This window comes from Oculina patagonica, chromosome 2 (assembly GCF_052425735.1).
Source record: "Oculina patagonica isolate OP01 chromosome 2, crgOcupat, whole genome shotgun sequence".
NCBI classification, from domain to species: domain Eukaryota; kingdom Metazoa; phylum Cnidaria; class Anthozoa; order Scleractinia; family Oculinidae; genus Oculina; species Oculina patagonica.
The window spans coordinates 23746876-23764338 of record NC_135759.1 but is presented as its reverse complement, the minus strand read 5'-3'; the positions used below and the strand labels follow the sequence as shown (position 1 = coordinate 23764338).

The 17463-nt window shown below is 37.4% G+C and overlaps 1 protein-coding gene and 1 long non-coding RNA gene across 2 annotated transcripts in view; both read left to right on the top strand.

The window, feature by feature from the left end:
- LOC144643643 (uncharacterized) overlaps positions 1 to 17463 on the top strand; it is a 93243-nt gene that overhangs the window by 58286 nt on the left and 17494 nt on the right. The gene's annotated exons all lie outside the window — the stretch shown is intronic.
- LOC144641871 (uncharacterized) lies at positions 10298 to 12557 on the top strand. Its single transcript, XR_013568647.1, has 2 exons — positions 10298 to 10550; positions 11772 to 12557. It is a non-coding gene; the product is annotated as an uncharacterized LOC144641871 (long non-coding RNA).

Here is a 17463-nt window from a genome sequence, read left to right as displayed (position 1 = left end):
TTTGATTACAAAACTTCTGTAAAAGGATGCCACATCATAATTTTCTTGAGGTCTTTGCTTCCCCATGCACAAGTCTGTACGCGGTCAGTTTAGTCTGACGGACATTATCTCATGTTTTCGGTTGCAAGGAGATTTTTCTGACGTGCGTTATCATAGCGGCTTAAAAATAACAACTCGGCAGAACCTGTTCTTATAAAGGGAATTTTCTTAATCTTCCGGAAAGTTTCGATTTTCACAAGTGGTAATACAATTTCCTTCAAAAGGCGATGAAACATCAATAAAACGAGAGACGTGTTTCAAATTAAAATGACTTTTTCAGAAATGAAATTTGCTTTTCAATAAAACTTTCCAATTATAACACGTTTGTTCTACTCCTATTATCTTTTGCCCACGCCCCAATTACCCACGGGTCATTATAATCTATTCGTTTTTGCAGTTAATTCATTTGACCGTAGCTAACATTCCACGCAGCATTACAGCGGAAACCATGCCAACAATCTATTTTTAATGAAGTTCGTAAGGGACATCGCTCAAATTGAAGACGGAAGCATTAACCGAACTGAAGATGGTCAACCTACGAAAAGTTACTTGAGGTAAGGCAGCAATTTGTTTTAAAACATATGCTTAGGAATTTAATGAGTCAAATATCTTACCACCTGTGCCAAGCGTGTTTTCGTCAACAATGTGTATGCACTCGAAGTAGGTATCATATTTGGCTTCCATTTCATTTAAAGGAACAAGTTTAAAACGCGTTTTTCGTGAAAGGGCTTGAACTAAATATCTGTTAACGATAGGTAAACTGAGTAACTTACAGAATCGACTATAGTTTATAGATGAAGGAGTTTATATATTTTTATATAGGAATTTATTATAGTTAATAGATGTAGGAGTTTTGCGAGTAATTATCAACTTTTAGGGCAAGACTTCATTTATCTCTTTGTTTTTTTTCATTTTATCACTTTGAGGAAAATCGTTCGTTCCTTTGAGACGCGATTGAAGCTTACACTCGCATCATTAATACGTTTGGAAAGCATATTTTATCAAAAACAGGAACATAGTGGAACCGCTAAAGGACTTTGAGAAACCATTTTTTCGCTCTTATTTCAAACACGTTATCATTTAGCTCACAGTATGATTTAAATGAATTAATCCACAAGGAATTTTTGAAATGTACAAACAAGAGCGAGAGCGGGTTTGAGCGCTCGGTACTTTCCTATTTGTTCGGCTAGGCCTTTATGAATTTGTGCTTTTTTGCGTGGTGAGTTTTTTTTTTTTCATTTTCTCCACTGAAAGAACTTTGCTCTTCGTCTAGCAAAAGCTTTAATATTTTTTTGCTCGTACGAAGCGAGAAAAATGTTTTTCATTTTGAAGAGTTGACTTGTTCTTGTAGAACATATCGAAACGTCTCGTCTTGAACATTAATTTGTTGCGATGCAGAACATAATTTAAAAGTTAGCAATTATTTATCAAAAGACGTTCACTCATTTGCAGCTCAGCATTGCGCAACGTTAATGCGATTTTATCATTATGCCATATCTCTTTAAATAGATATATTGTTAACAAGATAAAAATTATGATTAAACATGGTGAAGCAGCAGTGATAAAATATCTAATAGCGAAGTATAATCTTCTTACTGATTTGGTTCTTAGTGGATCTACTAGATGCTTTAGAAAAAAATTGAAAAAGGTATCAAACTCCCCCTTCCAGTTGAACGACAGTTTAGGTATATGTGCAAAACAGCAAAGACGAATATATGTTTAAATTAGTAAAAACGTACTGTTTATTCTTGTTATGAGTTTATTCGTTAGACTTTTTCTTGTGTTGGGGCGATCGTGATACTTATTTTAAAGGTGGTTTTTATCAGCTGCCTGAATGTGCCAGTACATAGTATAATCTATTGGTTATCGCCAAGCAACTCATCCTTAATATACAGAATTTTCTTTATTTAATGTTGTCACCGTGCTTTCAACTCGCTTGAACAAACCATCTTGCAATTGATCCATAAATTTACGATTCGATTACAAAACTATACTCAAAATGTTATTTTCAGCGCTAAAACGCCCCTTCGCCAGACTAGCCTCTATATTGCGCATGGAATTTACATCCATTGCCCATAGGACAGAGGTCATTGTTTGGACCAACTCGAACTCGGATAACTCGAACTAACTTTCATTTCCCTTGGACTCACTTTTCAGTCATTTTTACTCGGTTAACTCGAAAAATCTGCTAACTCGAACTGTTTTTCGTTTACCTTCAGAGTTCGAGTTACCGGGGTTCAACTGTACATCTAAAACAATTTTTTCCCGACAATGATCAATATACGTCCTGATTTAACCGACTTTTGGGGGTACAATCTCGGCGAATAAGTTGATCTTTGATAATTTCATGATGTTCTAGACCTCCTAATTACAGGGTTCCACTGAAAAGAATGGAACGACATCTAATTGATGTTAATGAAATCATAAATGCGCTGCAGATAAAGCGCAAAACAAAATATGATCCTTGTAGTTGTTTTGCATGTTAAGCTGATTGATACGAGAATTGCCCCTCTCCAATGTACTCGTTTACATTACTCCCGAACTCGCGGTAAGCGCTAAAAACTCCTTTAAAATGGGCGATTAAGGCAGCTGAACACAGTTTCCGCGTACTCTTTGTATTCAATGCAGTCCGAGCGCGCCCGCCCAAGGCTTTAATTTGAGAGAAACAACATTTAGATGCTGCGCTTGCACAGTTAACCAAAAAGTTGAGATCGGTCGCTTTACTGTCTTACCAGAAAGGCACTATTTCTAACGAACCTTTCATTAGAACTTTAAGAAATTTTGCAAGGTTGTACTTTAGAAGGCACGAAAACTGCTGATTACAAAATATCTGAAATTAACAAAGAATTTTTTAAAGCAACAAAAAATTAAAATTCCGTCCAATAACTTTATTACCACAATGGTCAAATTTCAGAATTTTTTCAAGTTTGTTGTACAAAAACGATGAAAAAAATTCTAATGACTGAATTTTCTGAAATCGAGTGAAATGCAATTTTTTGGTTGATTTAGAATTAGCTGGGTTGCAATGGTAACGCAACATGCATGGTCTTAAGCGACACGTAAAAATTACAACTGCAGTGGCTTATATTCCAATCTGCCAGTTTTGAGCTCGTCAGGTGCAACGGTTTGGACGTGAAAGCAAAATAAAGGATAGGTACGTGTTCAGTCACCTTAAACCTACCGTAGAAGGGTGTCCTTAGCTGAAAACTTGTAAGCACGATGTTTTAATAATAATAAACTCAGCCCCCGCAAACTATAAATCAAAATACACTTTCTGTTAAAATTGTTTCGCTTTATCTTTATGTAAGCGTAAAAAAGAATGACTTGAAAGTCCAATATAACGGTTTCTTTTTATCGCTTTTGCAATGATTGTAAATAACAATATATTTACCAAATAACATTTTTATGAGAATCAAAACAGCGTGTATCAACAGCTGTTTCTAATATTCACTTTCTCACGACTTATTTTGTATCTACTCAATTTAAGAAAAATTACGCACCCATAAATTAAGGTCTTTGAAATTAACGCGACTTGCATGAACGCGACTTGGAGGGAAATTTTCTTTTGAATAAAGTAAATTAACGCTAGGAACGGGGCAAACTTAAAAATGGATAAATTGACGCGATTTTTTTATGTCTAAAGATATTTTGGCTGTTGTACCGCTCTTCTCTAAGGACAAATAAACTGAAATTATTGCAGATGACATATCTTTACGGCTTTAACCCTGGATAATATACAGAAAAGAGAAGGTTTTTTTTTTTCAAGTTTCTGTGTTCGGATAGTATCCAGTATTTGGAATGAAAATAAGGTCTGGGAAAAGAAGCTGATAGCCTTCAGCTAATTAAATCCAAGATCAAATTGTACCTGAATTTTCAATTAATGATCTTTGTTTTGATATTTCTTGTTTTATTTTAGGGAGTTTTTACATAGGGTTTACCTCATAACATCCTTTTCGAGATGCCTGTTTTTTTCTTTTGCTTTTTTTGTATATCATGTAACTCTTGCATCTTGAATAAAGTTTGTATGTATGTAATATAATGTTGAACGCTCACAAAAATTAACGCGACTTAAATTACTGCGAATTTTGAAAATTCGCATTAATTTCATGGATAATGATAATGTAATGTTTAATAAAACTCATTGCAGTAGAAAACTGAATTCCAGAGTAAAATACAAGGTAAAAAAAATGTAAACTATTAATTACAATATATATATATACAATATTAGGTTCTATGCTCCTGATATTAAACAATGGACGTTGACGCCTAAATGCGCACAGGATTTGAAAGCTGTGGGTCTATGCTCCTGATATTAAACAATGGACGTTGACGCCTAAATTTCCTATAATAAGGCTAAAAAAACAGGCATCTCGAAAAGGGTGTTATGAGGTAAACCCTATAATAAGGCTATTTACAAAACTTGCCCAAAAGCTGTGAAAACACGAGCCCTCGACTCTGTTACCACAGCTGCTTTGTTGGTGTTTTTACTCCTTTGAAAGCAAACTTTTAGGCATGAAGAAGTCATAAGCTCGAGAAAGCGATTTCATCAGCGGAACTCTCTTGATGATCTCTCTTGTATGTATGATCTTTTGTTGAATATTAGCGTCAGGATAATTGCACAAACCCTGAACCTTCATTCAGGTGACAAACAGACGTTATATCTTTAAACTTCATCGGTAAGTAAAGTTAATATTGAATACTTATTATGCTAGTTAGCCTTTTTTCGAGACCTTTTATCGCCACGATCGGTGTCATGCAGAATCCCTAAGAGTTCATTCCAGACCAAAAAAAAAGTGTCGTTAATTATCGGAGTCAAAGAAAAGAATTTAAGCTAATGTTGTATTAAAATTAGTAGCGATTTAAGTGTTTTCTTTAAGTATGGACCACGGGGAATGAGAGTCCCAGAAAGTTAACGAGTTTTTTTTAAGGGCCAGGACTAACGAGTAAAAAAAAATGTTGACACCTAAAACTTGGCGAAGGTCAACGAGAGCGTGCGAGAATTTAAAGCCAAATGGTGGCCTTACAATTGAGCAACAAGGGCGTCTTTCGACGATTGGAGGATAAAAATGGTTAAATTTACACGTGATATCTCCTGTAAGAAAACTACCTTCAGTCACATCTCTTTTGGAAATAAAGCTGGCATCACAATATGAGAAAATTGTTCTTTTCAGTTAATAAAATATCTCTGACAGAAATGAGGCATCAATATCCGTTTATGAATTGAGCGCCAAAAGTAACATATTCAAGAAAAGATAACTTTCACTACTTTCAGTGGAGCAAACTTGCTCCAACGAGGACCAACATTTGTAGCTCGAAATATCAGCTTTCTACTGAAATTTAATACGGCGATGATCATTAGCTTAGTGCTTCTCTTGCCCTTTCATGCAGCCAACGGTTACAAGAAACACAGGGGACCCAAACGCTGTATTAGTTATTCATAATCTTAAAATAAAAATGTTCTTATTTACCTGCGTTCCTGTGTCTTTTTTCATCGGTTTGGGTGCGATTTGAATCAGAGCGAAGGCGGTTTACTGGCGTTTCGAGTCTCAAACGGTAATCAGTCTGTCGTAATGTCAATACGACGCGCCTCAAGTTTCAGTTATTATTAACTCTAGTTACTAACACCATTAACTATTAACTCTCCTCGCGGGGAGTTTCGTGTTAGTTAATGGTGTTAGTAACTAGAGTTAATAATAACTGAAACTTGAGGCGCGTCGTATTGACATTACGAGACTGATTACCGTTTGAGACTCGCAACGTAAACCGCCTTCACTCTGATTCAAATCACCCCCAAACCGATGAAAAAAGACACAGGAACGCAGGTAAATAAGAAAATTTTTATTTTAAGATTATGAATAACTAATACAGCGTTTGGGTCCCCTGTGCAAGAAACAATTAGTTTTGCTCATAAACAAAGTCGACCTCATGCGCAATTACTCAAGGGATAAAAATAAGTGAGAGTAAATATGGATATCTTGGAAAGGTATTGAAAAGTAACGGAATTATAAAGTTAATTTTAGTCCTGTACGTTATACATGAACAATCATTATAATTTGAAGAATAATTTTTAGTAATTTCAATAACTAATAACTTCTTTCTCTTTTACAATGTTCTTCTTGCATTATCCCTAGCTGGAATTTCAAAGATGTCAGTTAAAATTTTTAAATTGTAGATGAGTAATGAAAACACAGCGTTCCTTTGAAATAGGCAAATTTGAATTGCTAAGTGACATTTATTTTGGGGTGAAAGTGGGTTTTGAATCCATTCAATCTATCTATGATGACGGGCAGATAAGACCTATACTTCAAAGCACTCTCCTGATCAGTCAATGGACATCTGGTTTAATTTGTTCTACAGAAGTAAATTTTTTTCCTATAATACATGGCGTCCTGAACAAGCGATGCTTCACGCGAGCATGGAGAAGTTTAGCATGACTTGTACTCCTAGCGCAAAGCACTAATTGTTGACACAATAAAAGACAAAGGCAACATATATCGAGGATATTACACGGTGGCGAGAAGGCCAAAACAATATCTCACTCTTTCGCTGCGCTTACTCGTAAGATATCGTTTTGGCCACTCGAGCACAAAATTCAAATCTTTGAGCCAACGTGTAATGTTCTTTTATTATATAGACAAGAACTACAGAAGTGTCGAAAGCACAAACCTTTAATATGTTTCCTTATTCATGTTTGTACTTTCCTGCTCCTAAGTGAACGATTTTAAGTCGGCTTCAGTGAACTTAACTTCTCTATCACCCGCTATCTTTCATCCGGCGTTTGGCAAAGTTTGGCAGCCGTTCGTCCGTGCAATGGCGCGAAAAAGCGCGAAAAAGTACCATCGATATCCTCACTAGTGAGGATATGGAAAATACGCCACTACGGTCCCGGATGTAATTTCGTATGAATTTTATCAGTGGTCTATTTTCCAGTAAAATACTCGCGTCTATGTAATAAAAAGTTATATTGCGAATTTTATTTGAAGTACCACACACGTTTTAATTTTATTTATCTGTAAAGAAGATACCTTGAAACGTTATTTATAATGAGTTTCATTAATTGCGTGTGAATATTAAGTTTCATTAATTGCATGCATACGTGCACGTTCACTTACATATTCTAATATTCTAATTACGGTTATGCATAATTCGTCACAGAGACATAAACTGAAAATGAAAACTCGGTTGTTGAAAAAAGCACTCCTTGCCCATCCTCGCCTTTTCTTTTATTTAATCTTTTTTATGTGGCCGGAAGAATAAAAAAGCAGCAATGACAAAAAGTAGTTAATATTTACCGCCATCGAAGTGTAATCTTCTTACTGATGTGGTACTTGGTCCCCTTCTTCGTAAAAGATCAGCGGTGTATTTGAATTTTGGTCTGTTTCAGACCAAGTGAACAGGCCGTAGTAGGGAGGTGTTCGTAAGGAGAGGTTTGACTGTATAAGATAAGATTTGGTAAGATAAGATAAGAAACTTTATTTAAGTGTCAAAAACCTTATAGCCTGGGAATAACACCATACTAATTAGGGGACACTGCTAAAAACTAAAAAACTACACCAATACTAATATAAATACAATAAAAATATATATAAGTCATATAGAAATGTTATTATAATCTATGATATAGAAAAATGTTAAAATCTTTAACTAATTGTAAATTATGACTAAAAAAATATATGACTTGACTTGAGAGGCATTATGTGCAGCATAGGATGCAGCCCTTACAGCCGGTGTCCATTAAGCGAGTTATATCCCTTTTGCGAATACAGTTTGTAAATGCCTGCAGTGGTTGGCTGATCTGTCAGCCGTAGAAAGTTTGCCCCAAAATTTGGGTCCTAAATAACGCAAAGAGTGCTTTCCATAAGTAACAGTGTTGTATCTAGGAGTAGAAAAATCTGATTGTCTCAGGTTATAATTATGCAGAAGTATGCTCGTTAAAAATGTTACAGATGCTATTAGGACATAATCTATGTTTAACTTTATACATGAGAATATATATGCCCTGTAAACGCCTGTTCGCAAGCGTTGACAACTTGGCTCTCTCCAGTAGCTGAGCATAACTAGCACGCTTGTTCTTGTAAACGGCCCTCAAACCCCTTTCCTGTAGTCTTAAAGTTTTCCGTGCATCGCTAGCTCTACAAAAGTTCCACACTAGGTGACAATAAGTAAGCTATGGTAGTACAGCTGACTTGTATAACTAAAGTTTTGGCCTTAGTGGGGATTAAGTTGGCCTTAGTGGGGATTAAGTTATAGAAAATATTTTGATATTTAAATATTTTGATACAGAACAGAGTGCAGGGTAGTAAAGGAAGAGCCGCTACAGGCAACTGGATTGACAAGTAGATGAACGATGTATACATTGTATGGGTCAATCTTTTCATTTTTTACAGTTTGAAATTTGAACAAGTCGTCAGAAGCCGAGAGTTTAGATAAAGTGGACATCTGTAAGAGTGCAGATACAGTTCCTTGAGATGGGAACCTCGGCGTCTTCACATTACAAAAACCCCTTTGCAGAGGTAAGCCTGTATTGCTTCTCAACTAGTTTTGAGATACCATAAGTTTGATAAAATTTCTCAAACTACTCGATACCCATTCTTTCAACTGTTATTGCACTACTCAGCGGTTTGACATATAAATGAGACTAAAAGTTCAAACTGCATTGTTTTAACCGACGTGTTGACCCTTTCGCCTCGTTCGCATACCTTGTTAACAAAAGAATGTATTATCGCAGACCTCAGATCTGGTTCAAAGTCCGTCCTTTTCGTCTGGTTAAAAAATGTTGCAAACTAAGTTTTCACGTTCTTAAGTGCATCTGTCACAGTGAGCCGACCAGAGCCGTGAAAATTAAAATAACCGATTTCGACGAAAGTTGGTGTGGTTGAAGTACTTCTTATGGCCATTAACGTGACACAGTTTAAAATTTGTCAGACCTTTATATGACAAAAAAAGTGAAGGTCAAAGGTCAAGCCTAAACTGTAGGCGATTTATCGCCTTCAAAAAAGCAAATATTGACAATTTTTAAACATTTTTTTTACAACTCCAAGACGCAAGGAATCAAAATAAAGTTAATAGCAGTGAAGAATAATGCAAACTGAATAAGACTATGTAAGAATTTATTTTGTATCTGAGGAATTTCATTTTCATAACCTTCGTGAATAACGTGTCCTAGTTGATTGGTGTTTTTTGCCTTAAAAGTGGTGTTTTTTAAGATCCTTTAATTATGCATTCCAGCGTTCTATTAATAAAACGAATGCTCCGAGACAAAGATAAGGAGCTATATTTTAAGATAAAAAAATAAAAATGCTCGGGCAATTTTGTTTTCTAGGAATTTTTTATAAGTACTTTTAGACTATTCAGCCAGCTTCGCGTTGCGTGACACTAAAGAAAACGGTGTTTGTTTCATTCGTGTGGAATATATTTATTTCGCTATAATGAGTATTCAGGCCTAAGGATGAGTAACATTATTTTATTATTTAGCAATACTTTTATAAGCGTGCCAAAAAGGTCCTTCGCACGTTTAAGGATGTGTCATTCAAAGTCTTCAAAAGGGTTTATAAACGACGAAATTATAAAGTCAATATTCAACAGACACCTCACCTCACGAAATTTATGCCTGCGGCTTTCAATTAATCCTTTACAATTTTCAGCTCTTTTTCGGTATTTTGTGCATATGTACTAAGGATAGATCTAGGAATGTAACAATCTTCCTTAAGTGGTTTACATAGTTATTGATATAATTACGGCGCGTGAGCCGCGGTTGTAAAGCGTGGGAACAAAGACCTCTCATTGGCTGAACTTGATTTTGCGTTTCGCAGCTAAATTTTACGATTGATAAAAGAGAAATGTTATTTGAATCCGTTTGTTAGTTATTTTCTAACCGAAAGGTAGCATATGCACAAGAAGTTTCTTAGATCTATATATTTTTCAACGATTTGACGGTGAATGCAGGAAAGAAAAGATGTTTTGTTCATTTGCGCGAGCGGCAAGCTCAATTCCTTGTGGCAATCGACAAGTGAGAGAAGGAAACGACGAACTTCTGCTGACTTCGCTGGAGACTTTGACAGCTCAACTTGAAACATGGAAAATTCAGGAAAAAGATTGACTTCTAAACAGAGCAGGTAACCGTTTTAAACGTAACAAGCCGACTGAATTGCCTTACTTTTGCACTTGAACTTCTCATAAATTAAACATCACTATTTACAAATTACCTAATATTAAAGTTTTAGACTATTTTATTCCTAGAATTGAACCCTGAACAAAAATTAAATTAGACATACTTGATATTATTTTAGGCATTCAAGATGTAAATGATGAACAAAAAAATGTCTTGACAATATGTTCGGCACATCGCTTTGAGCTTGCCAAGCACTGGAGACCTTCAACCGCTTGCTGTCATCCCGAACATACTCAAAGTACTCAGAAACGAAAGGTTTCAATTCCTGATAGATACATCACACCGGATATGGCGAAAGAAATCATGTTAATGTATGGTTTACACTGTATTATTGGATCCCGTAAGTGTTTCAAGTAGTATCTTGTAATTAATCTGTGTATATTTGTTCGGCCCCGTTACACTTGCCAATGTTTCATGCAACATGTCTCGCATTTTTGTTGCGCCTTTGCGACAAGTTCCAGGAGGCGTTACAAACTCGTGTAAGGTGTTACAGCGTTGTTGCTCGTTATTAAAAGAGGCTTTGATTCCTTTCGTGCAAGGCTTGCTACATCGTATATCGAAACATGTCCATTTGAGTGGATGTCAGGGAAGTTATTTTTGCGTGTAATCTATCGCAGCGAGACAAGTTGCAAGACAACTCGCCTCGTGCCACCGTGCCCGAAAGTTGCATACGGTAAACCAGCAACCCCCGGGGGGGGGGACTCCCATATCAAACAGACAGGGATGCTCCTCGGAAATTTTGAATTAAACCCCGAAAGGAGACCAATCTGGGCGTTACTCACTCTTCTTTGACCCCTAAAAGATACCTTTTTAAAACATTTTTACACTAAGAGTCCAAAATCCGAAATTTACACCCGCAGGCGAGACGACGAGCATCCCAGTCTCTTTGATATGGGAGTCCCCCCCCCCCCAACCCCCCGGGCCAGCAACGCAGGGGAAAGCAGAACAAAATAATGTCTCTTTTTTGCCAGACACTGATTTATTGTCAGTTCGCTCACTACACGCGCTCTCTCCCTAAACTTCTTTATTCACCTATATACATTCTTCACACACTTTAGGGGGTTGGGGTTAGGTGCGGGGGGGGGGGGGGTACTACTTTTTTATAATTGTATGCTATGACGGTAGTTGCCAGTAGGTGGTGTCGAGTTTGTAAGGGGAATAGGGTCCCTAACTATGTATAAACATTTCTGCTTTTATCAATGTTGAGGCGTGTTGTGTTATCTGTTAGGGGACTGGGATCAAACATAAGACCACATGGTCTAACTATCCAACCAGGCGTAGTAAAAAAGATCAATATCGTCGAATTTTCTTCACAATCTGGCATTTTTTAATGCTAGCTTGACATTCTGCATGGAGGAAAGGAGATGTTATACAGTTTCTTCTCTGATCTTTGGGAAGGTAGATTTAGGTTAGATTGAGAGTGTGCTATCATTCGCGGAATTAAAGGAAGCGTAAACAACGCATGTACCGCCACCCTTATGTTTTTGGTCAACGAACTTAAACATCTATCCGTTTATGTGAAATATGAATCTTATACCCGTAATTTGTATACATATCATAGGTGTGTGCCGTCAGTGTCGGGAAAAGCACGCTTGTTATCTGAAACAATTTAAGTCTTCACAGCAGCCATCTTCAGAGAATATTGCAGCTAAGAGTATCACACCCCGTAAAAGGTTTCCTATTCCACCTGAAGTGTTAAGCAGCCCGTCTGGTATGGAAGATTCTTAATAAGCGATGAAGATTACAAACAACCACTTACACCAGCCACTGCAAAAACAGCCTACAACCAGTATGTGTACAAATTACATGAAGCGACTGGGATAAGTGAGCCATTTAGACATCTGGATTCTGTTCTTATGAAAGAGTGGAACGATTTGCACCCTCGTACTCAACATCATTATGCATCGTTCGCTAAACAAGGAGTAAGACCAGTTTTGGAATCAATTGCCCCTGGCCAAGGTGAAGAGCTTTGGAATTACTTGAAAAACAGTTCAATAATGGGTCTTGGCAACAACGATAACGACGATGAAGATGAAGAACTTTCTCTTAACACCCTCTCGGACAGCACTTTACGGAATCTCATTGATGCCTATAACAATGCACAGTCTTCAAAATCGAGAAAAGAAATTCTGTCAATATTTGCCCAAAATTTTACGAGAAAGCAATTGAAAGACCTTATTCCTGGTTTGACAGATTTCCGTATAAAGGAGGCTAGAAAGCATTGTAAAGAACATGGACCAGGCATTGCAGTGCCTACAGCTCCAATTCACAGGTTCTACCTCAGTGAAAACAAAGTTGACCACTTTTTAAGGTTCATAACAAGCGACATGATTTCGCAAGACACAGCATACGGTACTTCCAAAATTAAACTTGAAAGTGGAGTGGAACTAGTGGTTCCAAAACCAACTTCCGGCGAAAATTGATTCCAGCGCGAATCATCGCCCAGTACACGAAGATTTGTGACGAAAGTGGATTTAAACCGGCCAGTGTAAGAACTTTGTTCAGAATTCTTGAAGTCTGCCCCGCATCGACAAGAAAATCTCTTCAAGGTCTGGACAACTACACTGCGGACGGATCAGAGGCATTTGAAAATTTAGAAGAAGTTATCAGCAAGCTCTATGACGGAGGAATGCCCGATAGTAAGGCTGACAGGCTGCGTTCATTGGCCCTATCTTGCAAACGTTACCTTAAGCAGGACTACAGCACACATGTCGTGAACGATTCAACAAGCGACAATTTCTCTGTGTTTCCTGACCATTGTCGATTCTTTGCACTAAGCGACCCTAAGAAAGAACAATTGAAGCAGAGCTGTACACATAGCCACTTACTCGAGTGTGATAGGTGCCAGGAACTACGTGATCTATTTTTGTCGTTAGAGGAGGAAATAGGAAAGATGTCTGAGCAGTGCACCATGGCTAGTGACGACATATGTGATCTTCGTTTCCTGCTGGATGACAGTAAAGACAAGATAGAACAGTGGAAAGCTCACATTTTGAGAAGTGTGAATCAAGAGGAGGGAAAGCAGGAGGTCCTTGATCAGTTACAACCTACTGAAGCCCTTTTGGTGGAAGATTGGGCGATGAAATTTTTGCCACTGCACTTCAGGGAAAAATCAGCTGAGTTCTATGGAAAGCGTGGTATCAACTGGCATGTCACAGCAGTGATACGAAAAACACAAGAATGCTCATTATCAGTAGACGTTTTTGTCCATGTCTTCGACAGTTGCGATCAGAACCAGATCACAGTGGCTTCAATTACCCAGAACACGCTCTTTACACTTAAAGAGCTGTATCCGGAGCTAACAGGAGTTTATCTAAGATCAGACAACGCCGGTTGTTATCACGAGGGATATCTTTTGACAAGCCTCCCCAGTATTGGTCATGAAACTGGCATCAGAGTCATTGGCTATGATTTCAGCGAAGCTCAACATGGCAAAGATATATGCGATCGAAAGACAGCGACAATAAAGCAACATGCAAGACGCTTTGTGGCAGAGACGAAGACCGACATTCTGACAGCGCGTGATCTAAAAAAGGCCCTGGAAAGTAATGGTGGAGTGAAGGGATGCCGAGTGAGCGTCGCAGAAATGCCACAGCGATCCAGCCAAATTGACGTGAAAAACGTGAAAATAAAAGGAATTAGTCAGATTCACAACATTCGTTACGAAGAAGGTGGCATGCGCTTTTGGAAGGCGTTTGACATTGGAAAAGGAGAACGCATGTTACAAGACGATATGCCATCAATTGAAATTCCAAAGGTTAAGGTACTACAGGCCTTTCCGGAAACATGCCGTTCCAGCGGAGCAATGGCAAGGAGTTCCAAACACACTGAAGGGGAAACGGCATCTCCTACAGGTACTGAAGAGGTTGAAACGGATACGTTATTTGAATGCCCTATTGACGGGTGTATCTGCTCTTTCGATACTGAAACAGAGCTCCAGAGGCACCTAGATTTCGGTAATCACGTTCGTCGCTTACATAGGGAGTCTCAGTTTGATCACATAAGGCGTCGCTATGTTGATATGATAAATGACGAACTGTCAAAGCCACTTTTCGCCGCTAACTTTTCATGTGAGTCTGAGCAGAGTGGACAGGGGGTCAACAATATTACCATGGGATGGGCATTAAAAACACACAAGTCTGCCCGGTTTTCTGAAACCGTTAAAGCGTATCTTAATGACAGATTCCTTATTGGCGAGGAAACAGGAAATAAGGCATCGCCAACTCAAGTTGCTCGGGAAATGCGCAGAGAACGAGATGTTAAGGGTAATCGTCTATTTGTTGGAAGTGACTGTCTCAGTTCTCAACAGATTGCATCATACTTTTCCCGTCTTGCAACAGCAAAAAAAGAAACACGGTTCTTTAAACGCAGCTGCCAGTCTGGAGGAGGTAGAAGAATTTTTGGATGAAGAGCAGATGCAGGAACGCGAAGAGGACATCACACGTAGAAAGAAGGTTGTTTTTGGCAGCCTGAATTTGGAGCATCCCATCACCTACAAGTCCTACAACCTGTGCAAGTTAGCTGCAGATGGGAAACTAGAAAAGAAATTCAGTATTGCTGATCTGAAAGACATCTGCGACTTACTTGACATAGACACTGAGACCTTTAAGCGTCGTAAAGCCCCGTACAAGGATGCTTTAACAAATGTTTTAAGTTGTTGTACTTGCAATAGGAAGTAACATGGAATGGAGTACTATGATGTTGGACTATTTTGGCCACATTCTGTCTAAGAAGCTTAGAGTTTAGTTCAGCTAGGTACGTATTATTTAAGACATGAACGATGGCGACAACAAAGTTGCATATTGTGCTCGCTGACGTCAATTTTCGCCATTATTCAGATTGTTTTTCAATTTTCCAATAGTCCAGTGTTTTAGATACGAAGTATGACCAAAACATTAACACATTTCCGCATATTGACCCCACCCTATCGATCATACCCTCATGGTTTAATTTTCGCCTTCAAAAGATTTCAAAGATTAATTTCAGTTTCTTTTAAAATTATTTCAGGCTTTTTGTACGTAAAACTTATTTTTCATTTTTTATTCATTTTTGCAAATTTCTAGATATTTTCTAACAATCTTAAATTTTGAAAGTGAAGATTTTGAAGTTGATGACGTCATTTTGACGTTATATGACGTCACTGCTAAAACGTTACCACAATCAACCTACGAGGTTTAGGGCGCTTAGCATTCCAAAAAAGTTTCTACGCAATAGCTTAATTACTTTTGAAAGTAAAGAGGAGGCTCTTTCTGCCTCCCCTCCCCACCCCCTCCCCCCTCGCCTTACCAATTCAAAACACTCAGGTTTTCAACGTTATTTGCAAAAAAAGTAAGAGAAATGATGAAACAGTGTGATTGTGACAGTAAATGTCTTGTCAAACGTTATGGTTTTTTAAATCTCATTTAAAACTTCTCACCGACAACAGGTTGTTAAAACATTAAAAATACCCATTTTTTTTACAAAATAGAGGTAGAAGAAGCAGCGCATGAGATCCATAATATGCAATTGCCCAATAAGTTCTTCACAGCTTTTTAAAGCTGGGGCCATCTTCTTTACATCCATATATGAATGGAAGTCCAAAATTGCTGGAGCATGGAGAAGTGGCATTTTAAAAAAAAGTGAAAATATGCTGGTGTCTGACAATTAAAATAGATACTCACTTTTGACCACCCCTGAATATTTTACCTTGATATGGCAGGCAATTTTAATGATATTGCCTAAGAGCATATACCATCCACTTTCTATATATTGCCAAAGAAGGATGCCTTCTTTTTATCACTTCATGAAAATAAATAATAAAATATGCATTATTTTTGTTATTTTTGAAGATAAAATTTTGTCCTCGGATCACGGAAAAAAGGCTGCCCAATTTCTTGGCTTATTAAAAGTAGCTAGTCAAACTTTTATGCTCATTGTGATCGGCACATGTAATGCTATCATTCCACAAAAAATAGTGGGAATCAAGGATTTCGAATTTCATAACCTCCATACATAGATGGTCGGTTTTCTGTGACAGATGCACTTAATATGCTTATTTATTTTTTATTTATTTTTTATTTATATTTAATTTATTTTGGCGTTTTATACCACCCTATTTTAGTAAAGCCTTTTATCTTTTCAGTTGTTACTCAAGGCCTAGCTGTAGGCCTTAGCAAGGGTGGTGAAACGTCCGAATTCAACAAATCAACACATCGCCAAAATATATTGTATAGCAAACATAACGTTAACAGAAAATATAAGGTTGATTAATAATGAAATTTTCAGAAAAATGGTCATTCTTATTTTGTCAAGTGCTCAGTCCTAAGTTTAAGAAGAACTTTAAAAAAAACCGCGCTTGCAGCGGCAGAAATTGAAAAATCAAATTCCTTCATTTTTGCTCATTAATAGCTTTTAGGTAGATAAGAAAACTGATATATTTTGTTTCCCACAGAAGTCTTCTAATTTCGAGAAAAAAAAACGAAAGTCAGTTGTCGTGATCGGAGCCTCAAAATGACACAATTTTCAACCCGAAATTCGCTATCGTTAACTCTCGTCGCGTTCACAAACAAAGCCACATTGAGAACTTTGGATGCTTTCAATCAACAGAGAAACTCTTTTTCATTCGCTAGAATATAATTTCAGGGCTTAAGCAAAACTCTTCGAACTGAAATAATTAAAAGTGTGAGGACTACTTTTCACGATACTAGAAAGTCGAATTAAACAGTAGTTTTCAACTGAATCATTTAATATGTGGTGTAACTCCAAATATTCTCAATTCTCGTTTAAACACACAAGTAGATGTTTATCTAAGACATACCTGAGAATTGGCTTGGGTTATTGAAGGGAGCTAGCCTATTTACCAAAGCATCGTAGTCCCACAAAATGTTGTGATATCGATTAAAATAGCCTGTCTAACAGGTAAACATTTCTTGGCTCCAAATACAACAAAGCAACTGTTAAGCGCGAAGTTCCTTTTGCATCTTCATCCTTGGCAATTTTCCTTTATCGTGGTTCTTTTCTCTTGACAAAAGTGTGTACAGAACTCCAGAACGATCAATTTGTTTCCTCAAACTGCTTTGGCGGTGTTTTGCGTTATTAAAAACTCCGTGACTAATACCACTACTGCGCAGACTCAATTTACGTCACAATATCGTGTTTATGTCACGTGTATTATGTCACGTAAGTCTCAAAACTAATCCTGTGGCAAAATGACGAAGAGTTTTGCGATTAAAATGGACCTAAATTGATCCAGGTTGGCTTTTTTATCTCACTCT